General features: G+C 50.3%; 1 protein-coding gene across 5 annotated transcripts in view; it reads left to right on the forward strand.

The window, feature by feature from the left end:
- drpr (multiple EGF like domains draper) overlaps positions 1–22,663 on the forward strand; it is a 169,738-nt gene that overhangs the window by 101,643 nt on the left and 45,432 nt on the right. The window contains exon 1 of one of the 5 annotated variants that reach the window (XM_065449795.2): positions 7,917–8,043. The exons of the other annotated variants lie outside the window; for them this stretch is intronic. The gene's annotated coding sequence lies outside the window, so the exon portion shown is untranslated. Of the gene's footprint in view, positions 1–7,916; positions 8,044–22,663 lie in introns of those variants that run through there. 5 annotated transcript variants of the gene reach the window in all.

Genomic DNA, 22,663 nt, shown 5'->3' on the forward strand with positions numbered 1-22,663 from the left:
TTGTTAGTTCTAGTAGATAAAAAAAAACATAAACACCCAAGAAAGTGAATGGGAAAACGGCGCCGTGGTAGCTCATAAGGTAGAGAGAGCATCGCACTCGTAATGCGAAGACGTGGGATCCTTCCCAACCTGCGGCAAGTTCTTTTTTCATCCTCTTCCTCAGTGTCATTGTTTGTTGTCTTCTTATGATGTGATTAATAAAAATCGGGCCCTCCGGTTAACCCCTTTCGTCTTGAATGCAGTAATGCACGCCCCGCGTAAATATAAACGACAACCGTGCATATCCAGCAGGGCATGCGTGCTTGTTCCACGGTAAACGGGTGTTTTTTTTTTTTTTCATTTCACCCTCATCGAAATGCGGCCGTACAGCCGGCATCTGAAAAAAAAGAAAAGATTGCTTCTTTTGCTCGAACAAGAAGTGGTAAGCACAGTTCCCCCACCACAAAAGACCAGAACGTTGAAAACCCGTCACAAAACTACCGCGCCTTTTAAACTGTGAGACAGGAGAAATACTTCACAACACAGTCCCGAGCACGTACACAACTTCGCATGTGCCCTGCACGTTAGTACAATTGACCGTTTCTCAAAGTAACGCACCGTTCATTTTCAGCTGGCACTCGAAAACCAGACAGCGTTACCTAACGGGTCTACGAATAATCAACCGTTGCGTTAGCGTTCCGACAGCTTGACAACGTCGTAGGGCACAGGTGCGAATTCGTTAGCTTGTGTCGTTTCGTGCCGCGTCGAACGCCCGGTTCACATGAACTGCAATCACAACGTCGTGAATGTTTAATGTTTTCGTCATCAATGTCGATGATTGGCATTTTGCCTACTCATGCCACTCCAGAAGAAGTCTTCGGCGACGTAGAGCGCGCTAAACCTTCATTGGCGGCGTCAAAGGCTTGCCGATCCGAAGCTTCGTAACCACTTCTTTTTTTTATATGCGTGTAAAACCCGCAACCTTGAGCTCAGCAGCCGCGCCGTTTAGCCGGCCTACCAGCCCTCCATACTGGTCGTTTCGCTAGCTATCGCAGAAGCGTACTGATGCATCCTAACTTCATGTCGCTATTTAAGGACCCTTTAACGCTGTACTCTGTCCGCAGGGTATAACGCTGGCCGAAACGGGTTTCACGGGGTTGCTGACTGAAACGAAAACCCAATCCTTAAGCAAGGCGCTTATGGCAATATATATATTTTATTAGTTATCACGCACCGTGAATTGAACGGACGAATACTTGTTTTCCCCCTGCACACTTCCACCCCCCCCCCCTCATCCTTTTCCAGATTCCCATGCATTGAGGGTCAAAGGGAGGTCGTGACCTTGACGCCGTTTGTTTGACTGAAGCTCGCGCCGCTGGGGTTCAGAGATAATAATGACGTTCGAGTCGCAGCTTGGCGGCTTATCGGCTTTGTTGACCTTAGCTTCGAAGATGATAAGGGTACGTGTACTGGCGCGATCGCCGTAGCTTTGCGCGGTGCTTCGACAGCGTTCTGTGAACCGCAACAGCACGCATGCTTGCATGTGGATGCTTCGCGAAGTGCCCACGCTGTGTTCTCGCTAGTGTTTCCGGTGTAACTGACGCCCGGAAAAGTCGGAAGTGATATTGTGCGCTGTATAGTCGAGTTTTCGGGAGGTTGTTTACTGCACTTGTGTTACGATGGTGGCAGGCGAACAGTTCAATCATTCGTAGATTCTGAAGGAATGTCACGTTCCTTCCCGTGGCAGTTGCCAGCTTGCTCCCCGCTTTCCCCTTCCTGTCAAGTGTTTATATGTTTTCAAAACAAATAACAGAAAGTTACAGAAACAGAAAGTTAGGTGGGCGGATGAGATTAAGAAGTTTGCAGGGACAACATGGCTACAATTAGTACATGACCGGGGTAGTTGGAGAAGTATGAGAGAGGTCTTTGCCCTGCAGTGGGCGTAACCATGCTGCTGCTGATGATGATGAAAACAAATAATAATATGCCGTTACTCGTTGTTATAGTTTCTGAAATGATATCTACATTTAAATGAATCCGGCGAAGTCCCGGCAGATCGGTTTGTCAGATTGCCGGGTTCGTGGAAACGCCAGCGGGTCGGGGTGAGGGCGCCTCTGAGCGGTTTGAGTCGACTTTCCTGCGAAGGGTGCGATCGACCGGCTCGGCGAAGCGCATGTAAACGCGGACTGGTCGGTCTGGGTCAGTCCGACTCCACCCGCTAGCGTCGAGTTTGTGTAAGCGAAGCCGACGCTTTTTTTTCTCCCTGGCTATGTGGTCATCTGCGACGTGGTAGCAGTAGCGGATTTGCAGGCGGCGAATTCTATCCCCAAGTCTCTCGAAAGTTCTCGCGGGTGAATTCAAAGAACTCTTGAACAACGTTCGCCGGCCACAACAATATTAGTGTCACTGACCACGATTACACCTCAAAGGACCTTTCCGCGGAGCGTCTTTATCGCGGTTCATCCCTGGGTCTCCTTCCCCGAAAAGTTGTTTGAACAATTGCCGTTCAGAGCTCTGTACTTAGCACAATGAGCGTTAAATACCTGCGCGCTCTGTTCGGGTCAGCGCGCGATCACCCACATTACCTCCTCCTCCGCCCCCCCCCCCCCAACCCCACGCTGTACATTTTAGGGGAAGCCGTGGGCTAGGCAGTTATTCTAACGACCACAAGTAAGTCCGCCGACACTAAACCGCGGAGACGCTTGCGTTCTTTCAATGGCTGCATAGCGGCGTGCCTCCAGCACCCGTGTGTCGCGTCGCACGTGCAAGGCGAGGTGCGCTCAAGTGTCCTCAATGCAGCGAACACCTGCCTTGAATTGACCACACTGTGTCTGGGCGTGACCAAATCTAGGAGGCGCCGGCTTGACAAACCGCTGTGTCGCAGTCCGGCTTTCACCGGCTCGCAGACTCCGCCAGGCTAGTTCACTCCCTCAGCGTTGAGGAGTTACTTCGAGGCTACCACTGGAATAGCTCCCTCCCTCCCCATCTCTCTCTCTTTCTCTCTCTCTGTATGAGCGAAAGAAGCAGCAGCGTTAGCAGCGATCGCAACCACGGAGAAAATAAATTTTGGCGTTTCCCTTTTGGCGTTCTCGTGTTTCGGTTGTGTGTCGGCTTCGATCTCTGGATTTTCCCCCATAGTTTCCTTGAACTTGGTGAGTGCAAGCGCCTTTATATTTATTCGGGCACGCTAGGCCGGGCAAAATGTGCGAGAACACAACTGAACTCCCTCAATTTGCTCGGCGGGGGAGCCGTTATCGTCTTGTCTCCAGAATACTCAGCCTTAAACGCACGTTAAAGGACGGTCAAAGATCACGGCAGGAAAATTCCATTTAGGCTGCTGCTGACGCGTGCAGTGGAAGTGGCGAGGAACCAGAAACGTTTGGGAACGGCATCGTTGGCACTCCAGTCGTGCTGCGAGTTGTGTTGGCTCTGGAAGCACGCCCTCCCCGCCCCTCCTCTCTCTTTCTCTCTGATAATATTCGCCTTATACAGCAATGGGGGGGGGGGGGGGCATCATCATCATCAGTTGCCGCTGTCGCCTTAGCAGAAAGACGCGGCTCTGGTGGCCACCAAGAAAACGAGCCTATTGCTCCAGAGCGCCTTTCTTGCACGGATGGACTTCGCCTATCTTCATAGAGCACGTACGCGCAGTACGCTACCGCTTCGCTTCTCGGCCTTTTGGCTAAGATCAAAGTGTAGTACGCTACCGCTATCCTGGATGGAGGTTCAAGGATAACTGCAGACGCTGGGCTCCATTACGCTGCTGCGTTTTCTGCAGCGGCTTTCCCCCATTTCCCCCTTTTTCGGCGGATCACCTCATGTGCTTATGACTTCGTTTAAATTGGTTCTCCGTGCTCGGTTGTGCCATTTCTCGCATGTGCGTGTGCTGCGTCACGCACCACAGCGGGTGCCTGCTCGCCGCGGTTGCTTAATAGCTTTGGCGTTGCGCTGATAAGTGAGCACGGAGTCGCCGGATCATATCCCGTCCGCCGCGGCCGCATTTCGATGGGGGCGAAATAAAAAAAAACAAACAAAAGAACTATAAACAACCGCCTGTCTACCCTGCATTGGATACAGGTTAAAAGAACCCCGGTTAGTCGAAATTATTCCGGAGCGCCTCCACTACGGCGTGCCTCGCGATCAGGTTCTCGCAAGTAAAACCCCAGAATTTAATTTAGCTCAAGTTTTGACAGTGGCTGCCTCGCGCTCCCAGTTCGCCGTTGTTCGCGGGGTTGTGCCGGTTGCAGCCTCTTGTTTGGCTTAATCGTTTTCTTTGTAAGAAGCGTCGCGAAGCTATCCGACGAAGGACAGCGACGCACAACAGCGATAGCAAAATTGGTCTAGCCTCGAACACCGTTAGCTCCGTTACCAGTGGAGGGATGGCAGAGCGGCTGCTGCGCACGGCTCTCGTTTCGACTGCAGTTCGTATTTTATTTCATTTCGACGCCTACGGTTACCATGACGACGTGATGATGATAACTCTGTTATGCTTCATTCAACGCCGTTTCTGGTATCTATCCATCTATCGGCCTCTCTGTCCATTTATTTATTTATTTATTTATTTATTTATTTATTTATTTAATAATGTGTCAGTGGAAAGTCGTCGACCATACGTGCCTCATAAACATTGAAAAATACGCAGAAAAGCGGCGCACTGCGGGCTCACTTCTGCTGTTACCTACATTACCGGTTACCTACGTTACCGATCACCTCTGTTACCTATAAGAAAATGCGGTGACACACCTACGCGCTTCATTATATACGTGCAGGAACTGCTCGAACCCGCCGCGGTAGAGCAGTGGTTATGTCGTGGCCCTGCTGAGCCCAAGGTCGCGGGCACGATCCCAGTTGCGCCGGCCGCCGCATTCCGAAGGCAGCGGAATGCAAAAAAAAAAAAAGCGCGTGCACTTAGATTTACGTAGGTGCACGCTAGATAACCCCAAGTGGTCAAAATGAATCGGCACGCCTCGTAATCGGATTATATTTTCGCGCGTGAACATTCGTAATTTTGGAACTGTGCTGTGGTGGTAAACCTCGGCTGAAGCGAGCAAAAATGGCGCAGTGCCCAACTTTATCAAACTATATTCGCGGACGTCGCGGCGTTTCCGTCGTGAGTTTTGTGTGTGCGCCCTATTTGACTGGAATTCGACATGGTCCATGCTTTTTTTTTTTTAATCGGGTGTGCAATTAGTCGGTGCTTCATCTCGGAAACTTACCTTCGGGAAATGTCATTTCGCACTTTAATGTCGCTTTTTATAGGTGTCGCGGTTTGATTCCATTAGTGATTACTGGTGCACCTCTCGAAATCAAGTTGATATGCGAGTTATGCGAGTCTAAAGTCAGCACTTTTCTATCCGTGTTTCGCAAGGGAGGGAGGGAGAAAGGACACATGTCGCAAGGCATATGTAGTAAATGAAATGAATAAAACAGCATCAAATAAACGAATGCAGCCCTGTGTTATGCCAGTACTGGAGCAGTGAGTCAGCGCATTGGTTGTACGTTATCTAACGAATGAAGTCCTCTGGAACATTCAGCGTTACGTCAGTCCCACTGAGCATGCTATGCCTAATATCCGAGCACTATGGGCACAGCCACAAAATGTGACGAATATCCGACGCAGACACAAATGCAGGTAACGAATTGCATCACATGCACAATTTGTACATTGTATACACGTTTTCCATTAGCATTTGGGGAGCTAAATCTTCTGTTGTTTACGGATCCGCCAGTGCGTTAGTACCTGTGTCTTGTCTAACTTTTAACCGACAGACTCGCATGAACACACGTACGTACTACGTCCTTTCTGAGATGATGCACTGCCACCTCCGAGCGAGCTTTCAGTAAACAAGAGGTGCTCCGTCTTCGACTGAAAGATGACTCCTCGAACGGGGCGGGTTGTCGTTAGCTTGGGTGTACGCCCGAGGACAAGACGTCTGTGCCGCGTGATAAATTGGTTGGTTGAACGAGACCGCCTCCTAACTGCCTTGTGCGGAGCACACCTGTATCTCGACCCGCAGAAGTCGCAGCGAAGGAGAGGCATAGAAAAGACGGAAAGGGAAAAGAGAACTGGGTTTTACCTGTGCATCCAGGTCGACAGCCATCGCTTTTGCAACCCTCTCGCACTGTAAACGCGGACTCCGGTGCACACAGGCACGCAGAAACCTTCGTCTCGGCCTCCGAAGCGAATAACGTCAAAAGCTTTTCTCTTCTGCACGGCGCTTAAAGGGTCGCTAAATTTAACACCTAAAGGACACACATAAAGGCGCTACGTCGGTTACTATTGGTGACGCATCATTTCAAAAAAGTGTAATTTCGCTCATTTCGGCCCGAGGAGTTCATTACATCGAGAAAGGGAGGGAAAAGCTACCAGTCTTTTTTTTTTTTTTTCATTTCTCTCCGAGATTCGCAGTGCCGATGCGTATCGGATGTGACACCACGCGTGTGCCAGTGTGTTTTCTTCTCGTGCTTGAGTCGTTGTAGCGCAGTAAAAATAATCCTCGAAACTTGCCACGTTCAGTATTTGGCGTTATTAATACGGTCTTTTCTATATTGGGACCCGCACAGACTCCTTGAAAGACTGTGACGTAATGGCGAACAGCAGCTGCAGGCGGCATCGCTACCTGTCTTGCGTTTGTGCGTGTTTCTTTTCTGGCTTATCAGGCCTCTTTTCGACGTAACAGTTCGTTTTCTTGGTATCGTGCGAGGATGACTTACTAGTATATACAGCTAAGCTTGCTCTTTAGTGGCCCTTTAAACCTTCTTAAAAAAGTTGTAACAACGTGCCTAATCTCGTTTTTCCGCGTGTCTCGGGAGGCAGACGTAGCTGTTACATCGCGAGCAGCAAGATTGCAAGTCGTTTGTCCCACGAATGTGCTAAAGACAGCTGCAGTGCTCGAAACACAGTGAAGCAGGAAGGCCAGAAAAGCGCTGGTATAAGCTGGAAAACGACTCGAGCCGGTAAAAAAAAAAATTCCACTGTGCTACAACGGGACGTGACGGATACGATCCTTTAGCCGTATAGCCTATGTGAGATCGATTCCATGATTTAAGACCATATCTTTTATTTCGCAACACATGCTCATTGGCGGTAAACGTCAGTTCTTACAATGATTGCATAAGGGCGGAGGTGAGAATGAGATATGAAATGGCGACAGTAAAAAGAAATGTGAGTTGCACTGTAGAAATGTGCGCGCGTCTCCTTTTCCTTTTTTTCAAAGTGGTACTTGTCCTCACTTATTTACCGCTTGCGGCACTGCAGTATGCGACACATTATTTTAGAATGCAGTCGTGAAATTTGTCGTATTTTTATGAATTTATTATGCCATTGTTGTTTTGAAAGTCCCTACGTACGCATTACACCAAGATCGACTTTGACTTCTGTCATAGCGTGTTCGGCACGTCTTCTTGTATCCCGATAAGCTTTTCGGAGAAACCTCCGTAGGGCTATCGCTGATAAAAGTAGAAGGCACAAATTACTCTGAAAGCTTGCGTGGGCAGGTCGCAAGGCACAGGCTCAAAACTGATGTATAGAGCACCCGCACCGTGAGAATCGCCGGCGGGAAAGTTCCCGGCTTTGAACCTCCACGTGAAACTCCAGAGCTTAATTGAATTTTCGTTTAGTCTCACTGGTCCTTAAACCGGGGACGAATGGAGGACGGAAGTAAGGAACCGGGGCATTTGAATACGCGACAGCGATGCATAATCTGGAACGGTTGGCACGCGCGTAGAGTGGGCCGAGATTTGCGTCTCTTCGTGTAATCTGTACTTAAATCTCACGCACCGATAACACTGACCTCACTTGTGTTCAGCGTGCGGTGTACACCAGACGCTATTATCAGTTCACGGTCGCGCAAAGAGAGGCGTATGCGAAATGCAAGTGTATCGCGCCGCATTTCCTGATTAAGCACGAGATTTGCAAGAAACACAAGGCACTCCGGAATTTCCGGCTAACGGGAACCCCATTTTATGGCGGCGCCGCATTATAGCCCGAGTAATCCTCGCGGAGCTCGCATCTCGCGCCCAGCGGATCTGGCGGTCTCTCAAGCGCACGCGACGCCGTCCTGCGTAAGTGTTACGGGCATCACTGCCACGCGTGCCTGCGTTGTTTGAATGGCCGGTAGTAAACACCCCATTAGTCGGCCCACACGTAAAGGAGAGTCGTCGCTCAGTGTCGGGCCACGGTAGCCGGGAGAACAAGGGCATCCCGTCCGTCCGCCCTTGTTGGCGATGATGACCTCGATACGCTGCCGTCGCTGCGGGGTTGCCTGCTTGCGGACGTCCCAGTTGGCGGTGCGGGCAGCGGAGCGCAAGCCGACTGCTGCGGCGCGGTGAGGGACTTCCCCCGGCGCGTCGCCGAGCTCGTGTGTGTGTATACGTACTACATGCACGAGTCCGGGCTTTTCCTGCGCCGCGTGCAAGCACGCTCGCCCGCTGCACACGACTTTGGCCGGGCGGCCCGATCGAGCGGAACCAATGGCGGTCGACCCTGTGTGTGGTATACGCTGGAAGGAAGCCTTGCCCCCGAGCACGGGCGCATCCAGCCGTGTGTTACACGCGGGCGCCATGGCGAGCGGTTGACTGACTGCTCCCGCGGCGCCACCTCCGGGAACACGCGCCCTTGTCACACGCGACGGGATGAGATGCCGTTCTAGTTGAGCGAGTTACGAGGGAAGGTTATATTCGTTTGTCGAAGGGTTAGCCCTGGTGGGAGACGCAAGACACATGGCGCGCAGCAGCTTGACGGCCGATCGAGGTTCGCGAGCGCTGCTGTCGGAAAAACCACCTTGCTGCAATTAAATTCGCCATCGCAATTGGAGGAGGGAGCTTAATTAGCAGCGCGCTGCGAGTCGCTTTAATGACCTTCGACTGCGAGCAAGGTGTATACGGGCGTTGTAACAACACGTTCTGGTGACGCGGTATTGGGTCTGCCGTTGGTGCCGAGCTATTTTTGCTCGGGCATATAGGGTTCGGTTTAGCGGACAATGATCATTGGTCAGAAGGGGACAGTGTTGCATCCGCTTGTGTTGTGTGGAGGGTGGAAAGGATGTTACAGAAACGGGCGTGTTATTGTGGAGCAACAAGCTAAGTGGTGAGCGATTTCTTACGTGATCAAGTAGCACGACAACCAGCGAAAGAAACGGCTTACGCAAGAAGAAATCGTCCGGTGCGTGCACTCCTTGTTTCTTGTGTACACGTCTGTCTTGCTGTTTTTCGCCTAATCCGTAGCAATATAGCATTCTTGCTTCGATTCATGCGTATAGCCGATTGCATTCCTGCGGGATACAGTTCTCAATGAGTAAATAAATAGCTTTTGTGGTAGGGAATTTTGCGCCCGTTCATGTGTTATCACGGGTGTGTTTTGTTTTTGTCTCACTTGCTCTCTCTCATGCCTCATCGCACTTGGAGTGGCATGCCAGGAATGTATATCCAGACATTACCACTAAACTTTCTCTCAGAGACGAGTCGTGCTCGCTTTGCTTGTGCAATGTGTGCCAAATGTATTCAGCCGTCAATTTGGTCGGCGTCAACATTCGTCGCGTCGCGTCGTGACGTAGTGTGGCCTCGATCAGCGTAAGCGAAACATGACCAGTGCTTGGAGGCCGCTTTCTATAGGTTGTCGCAGGCTCAATGTGTCACAATGGTAGTTTGATTGCTTCTGAATTCGCAAACGGGATATTCTGTACGGCCCACGCGTGCGCCTACCGGTGGGAATAACATTTTTCCGGGGCCTCGGAACACACTTCCCAAGCCCCCTTTCCCGCCTTTTCGTTCTCAGGTCCCATTCCGTGTATTGTTGTGGAAGAAAACAATAAGCTTCAAACTTCCCAGCAAGTGTTTCGTAGTTTCTTCTCGCCGTACATCTCACGTGGCGAGCGACCTTCACAAAATCTGTGTGCACGTGTTTGTGGGAGAGAGAGAGAAGTGCGTGCGTACTCGTTTTAAGCCGCGATTTACCTAATAACGAGCCTCTGTCGTAACATTCTGGTGGCGCGATTGCTGCCTTTGTCAGCGCGACTGTCGGGCGCGTCGTCGACGCAACTGTCGCACGCACGTGCTGCAAGCATACATTACGGTTAATTATTCAAAAGGCGAAGCGCGACTGACACGGACGCAAAGAAACACAAGAACCACATCACGGCGCTTGTGATGTGGTTTTGTGCTTCTTTGTGTCCCTCACAGTTGCCCTGCGCCTTTTGGCTATATATATAAATATATGTATGAACCAACTCACCCCAATTGAAGCTTTACTGGTACACAACGGGACCGGCAATGCGCGTGCATTCTTCCACCCGGGACGTGATACCAGAAATAGTACATCCGTCGATTTGGCGGTGGCGGCTCCCGCGCCCCCTCTGGGTCAGCCCGTGTGCTGTATAGTTGCTGTGCACCGATTTCCTTCAAATTGCCCCAGCCACGTGCGAATATTCCGGGCTCAACTCGCATCGTCCCTTGCGGCAGCTATAGCTACAGGGCAGACACTGAGAAGCTTGGCTCTCCGCGAGTCGCAAGATACCGCGCTCTCTCAGGTTTCGATTCCTTGTATACGCACAGAAGTCACATACTACTCTGTGTAATTAAAGACATCGCCGACGTGTATGGCTCTGCAGCAAGGCAGCGCTGGCATTAGCGCGTTTCAGCGACGAAGCACCTGTGAATTGACTCATCACGAGCCGCAACTTAAAGCGCCGCCTATCTGAGTGGCTATCTACGTATAATACGAGGAGTGCATTAGCCGTCAGCCATCCTCGAGGCTTCTTTCACACACCGCCTGAGAGAGCGCTCGCGAAGGAAGCGGCGTTTTGAAAACCTTCGCGCTCTGTGCACAGCTCCTCGGCGACCCTCGAAAGCGTTTCCCGCCTCCGAGCACCATTATTTACTTCCGACGGCCCTGCAAATGAATCCAGCGGTCCGGCGCGTCTGGCTAGGGATTATGCTGTCACCTTCGAGGACGCCGGGGTTTTCTGATTGGCCAGCTTCGTGCGCCTCTCTCTCTATATATTCTTTATGTACGGGGAGTGCTGAGTGAAGCCTTTAATTTTCTGCTTTATTCTTTTTTATTTCAGGCGTAATCATAGGTGTGCTGAAAACCATATTTAGGCACTTCTGTATCTTTCACGAAGTGGACACGTGCGTGTCAACGGTTATAAATCTCTAGCAGACATGGATAAGCATTTATTCGTTAAAATTCAATAAATCGCGTTTTTAATCTTCGCGAAATAGCACGCGGACAGCTAGAAAAAAGTTAATTGGATTCGCCGAGTCTGGCACATGATGTAATCAAAATACCAGTCGGCACTCGCTTCAATTCGAAGCCTTCTCAGTGAGAGGATGGATTCGGTATCGACGCATTCACCTGTTTAATTAAGCTCACATTTCGACGCAGACTTGCCCCGGAGAGATTTGTGCATACTTCTGCCCTGCGTCTACCGGCTCATCGTTATACCTTCTAATTATCTTATTTCTTGATCTGTCTCGTCCTCGACTGCGTTTTATCACGATAGCGTTAAGGGCCCCGTGTTGCAGAAAATCTGGTATCGGCGTCCGGCGCCGTACGTGCGTCCCGTGAGCGAAAATTGCCGTATACATTTAGGTATGCGTATATGCCACGCCTTGCTGTATGACTTGCGGTATGTGCTGGTTATATCGCCACACCATTCCATCACAAAAGTTGCTCATGCCTTGTCTTACATTCTTGACAATCTTATTCCTCGAAACTTTGAGAATGACAGCCGACGAACAAATACGATTAAACAAAACACCGACAGCGTATGCTTTTTATGTGAAATCTTCTCAGGCTGAAATATTACGTGCAAAACCAAACAATAACAGACACTTGAAAATGATGTAAATATTTTGACGTGGCTGTGCGCGATCTCCGGGATCGGCCCAGTCAAGAGGCCGCGTTTCTACCAGAAAGCTCGCCTTCGTGCGTAGCGTTCGCCGCCGCCGTTTCTCAGTAAACATTACGGTTACATTAAAGTACCTAGATATTCTTTGCTTTTTAAAGCAGAAAATCTAGGGACTTTAGATTACATAAGCTGCAGTTGCCGGAAAGCGTGAGAAGCACTGAGGGATCTTTCGATGCTATCGTGTTCAAAGCGTCCTCCAAATTTTTTTTTTCTTCCCATGTCATCCGTTATTAACGTGACCTACCGCTAAAATCTGCTAACTTGATGTCACTTAGCTTCACTTATCCTAATATCAGCACCTACCCGGTTTTGGTCTACACCTCCGAGTTAACAGAATAAGGCGCGTGGCGCTTATGTTGAAAAAGCATTATTAGCGCTATGCGTCGCCTTCTTCGATCACGCTGGAAATTACTGTGGTTCCAATAATCGACGAACGGCTAGCGCACGCGACTACTTTTTCTCGTCCCGATCGAAACGGGGAGATGCGTGAGCCGAAAGCACGTTTCGTCGTCACAGTGACGGAAGGCGCTGTTGCAAATCTGCGCGAGTTCCCGCATTGCGCCTCCACGCCCCAAATGTTTGAAAGAAAAAAACGGAACGCACATGGCAGCACGAACCGGCCATCCGGCTTCCTCGAGTCCGCTTCCTTGTGGTGGCGCGTGCATATGGCAATACGCGTACCCGCGTCTGGCTTTCGTTGCCGGATCGGCTCTGCTTCCTACTGCTCATTCGGAGCGACGCATATTGTTAAAATTAAATTATGGGGTTTTACGTGCCAAAACCACTTTCTGATTATGAGGCACGTCGTAGTGGAGGGCTCCGGAAATTTCGACCACCTGGGGTTCTTTAACGTGCACCTAAATCTAAGTACCACGGGTGTTTTCGCATTTCGCCCCCATCGAAATGCGGCCGCCGTGGCCGGGATTCGATCCCGCGATCACGACGCATAGTGTGGAGCTCATTGTTGACATTGTAACATATTGGCGCTCACCGGCGCGCGCTGCGGACCCCGAAGAGATTTCGCCACGACCCCAAATAACGGTCTCTGGGGTTTCACTTTCTCTCTCTCTTTCTCTCTCTCTCCTCTCTCTCTGTATGGTGTGTGTGTGTGTGTGTGTGTGTGTGTGTGTGTGTGTGTGTGTGTGTGTGTGTGTGTGTGTGTGTGTGTGAGAGAGAGAGAGAGAGAGAGAGAGAGAGTGAGAGAGAGAGAGAGAGAGAGAGAGAGAGAGAGAGAGAGAGAGAGTGCCGTGTGTACGTGCGCGCAGACGAACGCACCGCGTCCCCCCTCTCTGCCGTTGCTCGCTTGCGCAGTGCGGCGTGGCGGGCGTCTCTAATCCCTCGGGGGTTTTGAGTTGCTCTCTCGAAATGAAATTTGCAGAGCACCGTCGCCGCCAGCGCGCAACAAAGCAGGCGCGCTCGGCGGTCGCCCCGTTTTAGAAATGCGGGAGCGCGCGGCCGCCGCTCCCGCGCACTTGGTTTCTATAGTGTGCGACGTTCTGTGCGCATTATGTTCTTTTTTTTTCTTTTTTTTTGCGTGCTCCAGCGCTCCACTTTCTGTCTCGTCTGGGACGCGTGCCTGGCCCGGAGTCACTCGTAGTGTTTTCGGGACTGTGCGACGGCGGCAGCGGCGCATATGTGTGCCTCGCCTTCTTCTTCGCCGTTCGCGCAGTTTATACAAGGCGGCTGCCTGGATTCCAGAGGTTGCGTTCCCTTTCGTTCGCCAGGTGCGGCTCTGAATTCTCGGGTGCACCGTTGTTGCTGCGTGCGTTAATTGACTCGAGAAAGCTGCGGGGGACCGCCGCATTCAATCTTCTCTCGAGAAAAGGCGCCGCTCCCCAAACACAACGAAAGTCGCGGTTGCCGCTGCCGAGTATAGTTACTTACGGTTCGCCCTTTTTATAGTAACCGCGATGCTCTGTGTAGTCGCCGTTGTTGCGTTTTGCGACCCCTGCACGTCTTGCTGTGTTTTCTCGCGCCGCCACTAATGTCGAGTAGATGGCCGCCGAGACGCTGAGAAACCGTTCTTCATGCGTACGTTCAGCTCCGTGACAGCGAAGTGGAGCATTCGGGACCCGAGCGCCCAGAATGTGGAGCCAGAAAAATTATGACTCCGCAGCCGTCACCTACACTTTTTTTTTTTGGTCGGGGAACACCGACAGTTTGGTCGGAGCACGTGTCCAAATGCTTGCTGTGCAGTGGCGTCTGTCTTTGTATTACTCATGTAACCTTTGTAATTGTTTGTTCGGCTAATCCTGAAGTTGCGCTTTCTTTGGTAGTGAACACCGCGTCCCAAGGGAGTAGCCATTACCTAGCTGTATGGTCTAAAGCTGGGGACAGCAACGCTGCGTTCGCAAACGTTTCGAACTCGCTTGCGCAGTGACCGGTGAGGGTCTTTACTTGTACTGCACACTCATTTGCATGCGTATCTATTCATGCATGCACATTCACGCGCAGCTGTTGTCTGCTCAGCTAAATTTCGTGGCCGTCTGTCGCATGTACGTATCACATTGATGCTTATCACCATCATCTGCTTCTTAGGTAGAATTAATCAGAGAAGAGCATTTTCACCGATGATTATATCTCGGATCCGCGGCATCTGAGCCAAAGTGTCGCCGTCATATGTCCCCACCCGCCGTCATCGTCGTCGCACCGTGGTCGTTGTCCTCTGACCTGCTGCCGTTGTTTATTAGCATCGTTCCTTTAGCGGCCGAAGCTACAAAGTGAAGCTTTTATTGGCACGAAGCTACAAAGAAAATTCTTACGGGTTTCACGGAAAGAAAGCTTCGCGTGCGAAAGAAAATTCGTCCTGGTTCGGGGATATAATCCGGGACGTACGCCTATCCGGTGCGGTCGCTCGAAGCCATGTTCTCACCACACTATCCCATATTCTCCCGTCGACCGCGTCTCTCTCTCTCTCTCTCTCTCTCTCTCTCTCTCTATATATATATATATATATATATATATATATATATATATATATAGTCACATCTTTCCAGCTTGCGCAAATTTCTATCGGCCAGACGCCGAGAGTTTGGAGCCCTTTTGTTTGTGATCGTGCCTCTCTGGCTCATTCGTCGTAACTTCTGCGTTCTCGGCGCGATCCTCGGTTGCTTCGTCTATACGCGGACCTATGTTTGCTCGACTGGCAGCTTCGGGAGCAAATTGGATTAGACGGGCTCACTACGGCGTTTCGCAAGTTCGCGGTGCTATAATTTCTACTCCCAGATAGGCACCACTCGCCCGCAGTTTCGCACTTCGCCGTTTTACCACCGTGGAACGCGCAGTTTGTTCACGCTTTTTTTCTTGGAACGCAGCTTGTTCGCACGCGGTTTGCACATCTGGGCAAAAACCTTGGCACACGTTACAACAAGCCGGTATGCGCCCGCGATGATTTTAGCTCGTAGGCGCGGGTGTTTAATTAGATTTAATTGAGCTACAAAGTGTACAAAACGAATGCTTCGATTGCGGATACTTCATTTTTTGTTCTTTCTTACAATGCTTCACCGTACAGCAGCTCATGTAGATATCTTGACATCTGTCACAGCTTACTCGGCGCAGAACTCGCTATAAAGGAGATATTTGCCTTACCCCTGTTTTGATCCGGTGTCCGCGATGGCGTATACGTGCGCGCATTGTCGTACCGCTGTAGCCATCGCGCCCTAATCGTCGTTATCAGCGTCATGACGCCTAGTGTCTCTATGTTCGGTCGGTTTAAGATTGATAGTCTCATTCTACAGCAGGCCACACTTTGCGTTAATTACCGCACAAGTGGACCGGGACTCAAGATCGGACTTATACAGCGTTTAGGCTGTGTAGTAGTCTTCGTTGTTTTCAAGCGTACCGAAGCTCTGCTTGTTCTGAGACGGCATCCTCGCGTGGGAAGACGTGGAGAAGGCACGCAGGGCGGGTGGCCGACCGAGTCGTTTCACGTTGTGGCGTGTCACGTGACGTTCAGGGGTCGCGTCTCGTGACGGGGCCCGTTGCCAGTATTTGCCTCTCACATGACTGCGGTCACGCGTTGTCGCTTTGCTCGGCTGCAGCGGCGTGTCGCAAGTCCGGAAGTTTTCCGGCGAGCGCTGCTTGTGTGTTTGGGAGCCTACGCTTGCTCGCTGCGGGAGGCCATTAGATGGAAAGCGCTTGATAGTCTCGAGACAAGAAGGAACCAGGATGTAGACGCGAGGGGGCGTCCTGTGTGCAGGCAGCGAAGAGGCGATGACGGACGTTTAGAGCGCAGCCCTTACAGGGCAACTCCGTCGATGTTCGATGTGCGCTGATCTAAACGAAATTTTGAATATACGTTCTCTTTTGCGCTCTGGTTATCTGTGCCGAACGATGTGGCTGCAATTAATTTAGTTTTCCTGAAAAGTAATTTTAAAGATTGGTAACGTGTTCCCGACGCGTGACTTTTTACTGGCCACCCTGTGTTCGTGACATCAGAGACTACACCGCCATCTGTCGATAAATCGTCGCTGAAGTCGCCGCTGTCTAGTTCGGAAGACCCGTAAAAGCTCCCTTTGTCGACAGGAGACATCACCAGCCTTGCTTCTTTGGCATTAGCGCCACGTATAGCGCGTGTTTAGCACGCGTTCTGCGTGTTTCCATTATGGTAGTGTAGGATCCGACGTCATCGACTCATCGTGACGTCACACGCGCAGCAGCTGCTCAATTGGACACGATCTGAAAGAGATAGACTGAATGCCCAAATCAGAAAGGTCACCAAGCAAGCCCTCGGCATTCCAACCAGCACCAGCAACGAGAAGCTGGGGCACCTGGGCATGCACAACACCCTGGAAGAAATTGCCGAAGCCCAGCAGCGCGCCCAGCTTGCTAGGCTTTCGACGACGCCTCCGGGGCGCACGATCCTAGAGAAGCTAGGCTTTGCGCAAGGAGACATAGAAAAAGACTTTGCGGCCCTCCCACGGGACATCCGCGCCAAGATCATGGTCCGCCCTATACCCAGAAACGTACACCCCGAAAACAACAGGGGCAGACGACAAGCGAGAGGACAATTCCTTCTTAACCAAGCCTTGGCGAACCGTGAACGCTCAGCTTTTGTGGACGCGGCGGCATACACGGGAAACAAAGCTTTCGCAGTGGCGGTTGTGGACGGCCGTGGATCCACAAGATATGCAGCCACGGTAATTGCAAGGAAGCCTGAGCAGGCCGAACAGGTTGCGATCGCTGTTGCGCTCACCGACGACAATCTTTCTCATATCTACAGCGACTCAATAGCCGCTATCAGAGCATTCCAAAAGGGCACGGTCTGCGCACAGGCTCTCAGGATTGTTTCAAAGAAAGAGATTAAGAACCACTTCATATACTGGTTCCCGGCACACTTAGGACCAAAGATCGGCGACGTCCCCAACCTTAACGAGGCGGCACACGAGGCTGCGCGCGCGCTTACAGACCGCGCGACTTCACCCAACCACTCGGAGAATAAGGACGCGCCCACTACATACAATGAAATCACTAAACACTACTACCTACAACGCAGACAGTATAGCACGCCACACCGCACGCTCACTCGAGCTCAAGGGGTTACACTCAGAATGCTACAGACAGACACATACCCCACTCAAAACAGATTACACCATTACATGCCTGAGCTCTACGACAAGTCTCATTGCACCAATTGCAATACATCCCTTAACGTACATCATTTACTCTGGCCGTGCTCGCAAGCTCACGTAAACTACGACCAGGACAAGCGCAAGTTTGAAGAGGCAATCCGGAGTGAAGAACTCGCTCTCCAACTCTGGGCCGTCCAGCAGGTCCACGACGCCGCCAGGAAACTCAACCTCCCGGTTCCGTCGTGGGAGACGCCCACTCCATGAGAGCCCAAAGCTCTCGTGGCCTGCAGGACCTGAATAAAGTTGATTTCCTTCCTTCCTATCCCTTTCGACTTCGGTATCTCGTTTATTGGCTATTTAAAGTTATTGATGAATTTCTAAGCAAATGGAGCCACACTTTTTTTTAAGTCCGACCTCGGCCAACTTTTGTTCGCTGGCCTCAAGACTGATGTGGCTCTACGCCTAACGGCAACTCCTGCCCAAAGACACGCGATTCTGCCGTGCGGAACCAGCTGGCGCCCTCTAGTTTGCTAATATCTTCGCAGCACAATTGGCAACAATTAGCCTAATTCGAGCGCAATCTTTCTTTAGCCTCGACTCGTAATTGCTTTAACGAGTTGGGGCTTCTTTTACCTGGCAAGGTCGTAGCAATTTAGTGCACGTGTATGAAAAAGTGGAAAAAAGACATTATATAAAAAAATGTTTACGTTGAATTCGTAGCTAACGCTTCAGAATGGCTATATTAACTACTCTTACCGCAAGCCTGTGTAGCCAGAAGGCTACATAAAAGATAAAAACGATTGGCGCGACACCACCGTGAAAATATCGCGCCAATTCCTGTGATATCGCAGAACTTGGTAACGTCTGGCCAGGGCAAGCTAGATATCAATGAAAAAAAAAGGGGGGGGGAGGGGGGTCGCATAGTTCAGCTACACAGCGATTCAGCAGTTATGGCCAGTGGCATACCGCGGCGGCCGCATTGTCTACGCTACGTAGCAGACCGCTGCTACATGCTGCTGCAGCGTTTGCTTCGTGCACGACAGGGCTAGAGCGCGGGCACGCCGCTCGCACGCTCCTGTCCGACCGTGCGACGTGGTGCAGACCGGCATTGTCCTGCACCAGCTTGACCGACGTATATAGCATTAGTAGCCACGTCCAACCTGCGCATTTCGAAGCGCCATCATTAGCTCATCACGAAACGAAGTATGCCAAGGGAGCTTCCAGGGAGTGGGCAGGCGCTGGCACGCGTGGATGTGGTCTGACCTAAAGCTTCGCGTGGTTCGAGGCTATAGTCGCGGGTTCAAAACTAGTCGAAATTGGCGACACCCTTCGGCTACGACACCGATAAGCAGGGTGGCCACAGCTTAATTCCTACGTACGCGGGTGACCGAGGCCGTGCGTGAGCAGACCACAGTCCGCTTCTTCCGGAAGTGCGTAATTATCATCGAAATTGAAAAGCATATTTTCGCTTACTTCAGCGTATTTATTAAACTGCGTTAATAAAGATACACAGTAACAGTAGGGAGAAGTGCACTGATCCGAACACCATTCTTGATTGATTTCATCTATCAGCCGATAGCAGCCGCATATGGGGAATCTGCTATATTACGAAATAAAGCATCCCAGAAAAGAGTGAGGAGCAGGATTCCGTTGAAGAGAGGGCGTCTAAGAGAAAGATGACTACGCGCACAGGGCTTGCGAGTTGCACGCGCTGCGCACGAGTAAAACATGTGGCTGATATGTTCGTACGTAGCTGCATAAGCTATCTGCCGTCTGTATTTTTTCACCAAGCCCGAGGGGTGGTTCAGGGCCCCCTTAAAGGGCCCCTGAAACGGTTCGGACAAATTTTGTAGGCGCGTAGGGTACAGCTTAAGTAGAACATTCGCACCACAATTTAAGTGAAGCGTTACGTATTAATGGAGCAGCAAGCGATTAGAAGTTACCCTCCTCCCTAGCTATGCTTTTCCTCCTCAACTCGCTCGCCGAGCGAGCGGCGCTAAGCTCCGCCTGCACTGGTTCAGCGTCACGATGCGACGTCACATCGCTCACTTCCGGTTGTTTAGGAGCACGCCCCCTCCCGCGCGAGACCTCTCCGCTAGCCGCTTGGCCGTCGACCGAGAGCTATCGAAGCAGCGTGCGTTGCGAGCATTCTGTCGTAGCGCCGAACGTGTCCGGTACTCCGCTAAAAACAGGCAAGCTGGTCATTTCGGCAAATGACTGGAGGCATAAACTCAAGCTGATGAAGGAACTTTAGCGTAGACGTACGTGAGCAGCCTGATCGGTCTGCACGGTCCAGACACTTGCTGGCGCAGCGCTTAACCAGTCAAACAAAGCGCTAATATTGCTCTAACCAAGTGTAAAGCATTTTAAACATTTATAAATCAACGTGTTGATGATTACACTCCTGCGAAAAATACACACCAGCAGCAAAGAATACACTTCGTTGCTGCTACTGTGTATGGTTGAGCTCTGTGCCACCAGGTGGCTGCACCATGCAGACCGTTCACATTTGCCCTTCTGCTCATCTCGTGGCTCATCCCGGCACAGTCAAGCGGCCAGACCCTGTCCCCTTGCGCTTGCGTTTGCCCTAATACTGGACTCGCGGTTTGCAGGTCGCTAGGTTTGCAGTCCACAAGGCAACAAAGTCGAATCATAGTGCTCGCGAAAAGACTGAGACCGACTCTGACCGCGGAGCTCTCGTCAAAATGGAGTACGTTGTAACACAAGCAGACGACACTTGCTGTGTGCCGGAAGTGCTGAAGTGTACTAAAAAACTATTCTTGTGTATTCTCTTTAAGTTATTTCCTTTTTACAAAAACAAAGTAACTAACATTCCAACTATTACGAGCATCATTTGTTCACCATAAAGTTGGAAAAATTATCGACCACGCGCCCTGGTCAGCCAATCAGATGGCTCGCCCATGTGACGTAATATGGGTTATTTGCATCATATGGGTAGGGGCGGCTTAAAATTCCGCCGAGCAGTGCGCTGCGATCGGCAGCGATTTGTATTTTTAAAACCTTATAATAAACTGCATGCTTTACGCAGAGCACTTAGATGCATCAATTAATGATCAGAAGAACCTACTCTAACGACTCAGTACATTTGTAGAAAATCGTCAAAAGCGTTTCAGGGTCCCTTTAATATTGATGCAGGATTTTTTTTTTTTTAGAATGTAGAAATGAGCCTCTCGTACCTTGAGCGAGGTTAAAAACAGGCTTTCTTCCTTTCTTTCTTTCTTTCTTTCTTCCTTCCTTTCTTTCTTTCTTTTTCTTTTTCTTTCGCAGTATGTTTATAGGACACAAAGCCGGGAGCCGCTTCTGGCCTCAGGCGCGTCGCTAACCTGGGCGCGTGCAAAACCGCCCATTTCATGGTTCTGGTTGGCTGTGTGCACGCCGCGCGGCTTCACGGACACTCTTTCCTCCGCGCAAATTTCCTGGAAATTCACAAAGGAATTATAAGTCTGCTGCCTTCATCTTTCTTTGTCTTATTTCTTCCTTACTTTTGGAAATTCCACGTGGTCGTTTCGCATGCGAATGGCTGTCTCCTTCTCTTCTGCCCGCCCCTTCTTTCTCTCTCTCTCGCAGCATCGCTTGCGTGGCACCGGTGGCATTATAAGGTTAGCTCCCTCTCTCTCCCTTCTTGCTTCGCGATTATCTTATGTAGCGCGTCTCTCGCGCGAGTTGTCTGTTTCGTCTTGCTGTTTCACCTTGCTTACTATTCTGTTTCGACCCTTTTTCTCTGCCAATATAGCTGCAGTGTTCTGCAGTGCTTCACTTCACCGTAGCACCTTTTCTTTCTAGTTTTCCTTCTTTTTTCCTAAGCGAACGTATCGGTACGCATCTTGAACATTACAATGCTCATTTTACTATCAAACGTTTTCTTTTTTCTAAGTTAACTGGGAAGAGGTTAGGTAAGGTATCCCTCCTGGGTATCAGGCCGGATGCATGCGGGATATGCCCTGCGTTGATCATACTCTTGCCCTACAGCTTTATTTACAGCTTAATTTTATCTCGGCACTTGTGTCGTCACAGACGGTGAAACACACCCATGCTAAGCGTACGTTTCGAATAGGTGGTGTCCATATACGCGCCCCAGTGACGGCTTCCTGCGGAAGGCCATTTAGTTGCCTACTGCATGCACCAGAAGCAGTTGCAATAATAATAATAATAATAATAATAATAATAATAATTAAAGCTCCATTTCTCACAAGAAAGTTGGAGACGGTTGCTTTATCCACGTAGTAGTGCACTGAATTGCCGTAATCAGCATCTAAAGATGATATGTCAAATACAATAGCAACGTTTGTCCGTAATAAAAACCCGCTTGAAAATGTAATTATATCCTCGATCTGTTTTCGTGTCTGCGGATGATGCATAGCGATCGGCACATGGCGGCAGTAAGGGTGATCTCGGTCTGCTGACAGGGAACAACCTTAAGAATTCGAAGACATACGAACCGGTGTGGCTCGCTTAGGTATATTACACCCAAAGATTTCGCGCGAGACTTTGTTCAACAAGTTGTATCTTAGTTTTCCATTTCTTAAGTTACTGTTCGTGCTCGTACCCTTCTCTGAATTGTTCTTATAACAAAATATCCCTTGTATGTTATACACATACCCGATTTCTGTAACTTCGATTTTCGTTTTGTTTTTGTCATTCTCGTACCCACTCCTGCCGTGTCTCTTTTTCCGGATAGCACTATTTGTAAATAAATAAATAAATAAATAAATAAATAAATAAATAAATAAATAAATAAATAAATAAATAAACTGGTTATCTATTGCTCGACTTCTTATTTCGTGTTTCTGCGTGTCGTCGTCAGTTTAAGTCGCAAGTCGTTGGAATGCAGCGCCGACGCTTTCTTCCTTTCCTCCTTTCTTTTCTTCCTTTCTGCCGATCACATGTGAAACGTCGTAGGGACCAAAGCGGCGGGGGTCGATAGTCGAAACCCTTCATTCATTCGTTTAATTCCGTTCATTAATTCCTTCACCGGTCTCGGCTTATGTGTGCCAGCCGGTTCGCTCAATCGCGACGCGCTGCGCATAAACTGCGAGTCGCACACAGCTCGCGGATCCAGCAACAAGTTGCATTCAGTCGGTCGCGGTTCTCGACGCTTCAACAAATCTGGGGCACCATATGCTCCGAGGAGCGTGCTGACATGCTTTCGGCTGTCGCTGTTTGGTAGCGCGGATACGTCACGTC

Source organism: Dermacentor albipictus, chromosome 4 (genome assembly GCF_038994185.2).
Source record: "Dermacentor albipictus isolate Rhodes 1998 colony chromosome 4, USDA_Dalb.pri_finalv2, whole genome shotgun sequence".
Classification (NCBI taxonomy): Eukaryota; Metazoa; Arthropoda; class Arachnida; order Ixodida; family Ixodidae; genus Dermacentor; species Dermacentor albipictus.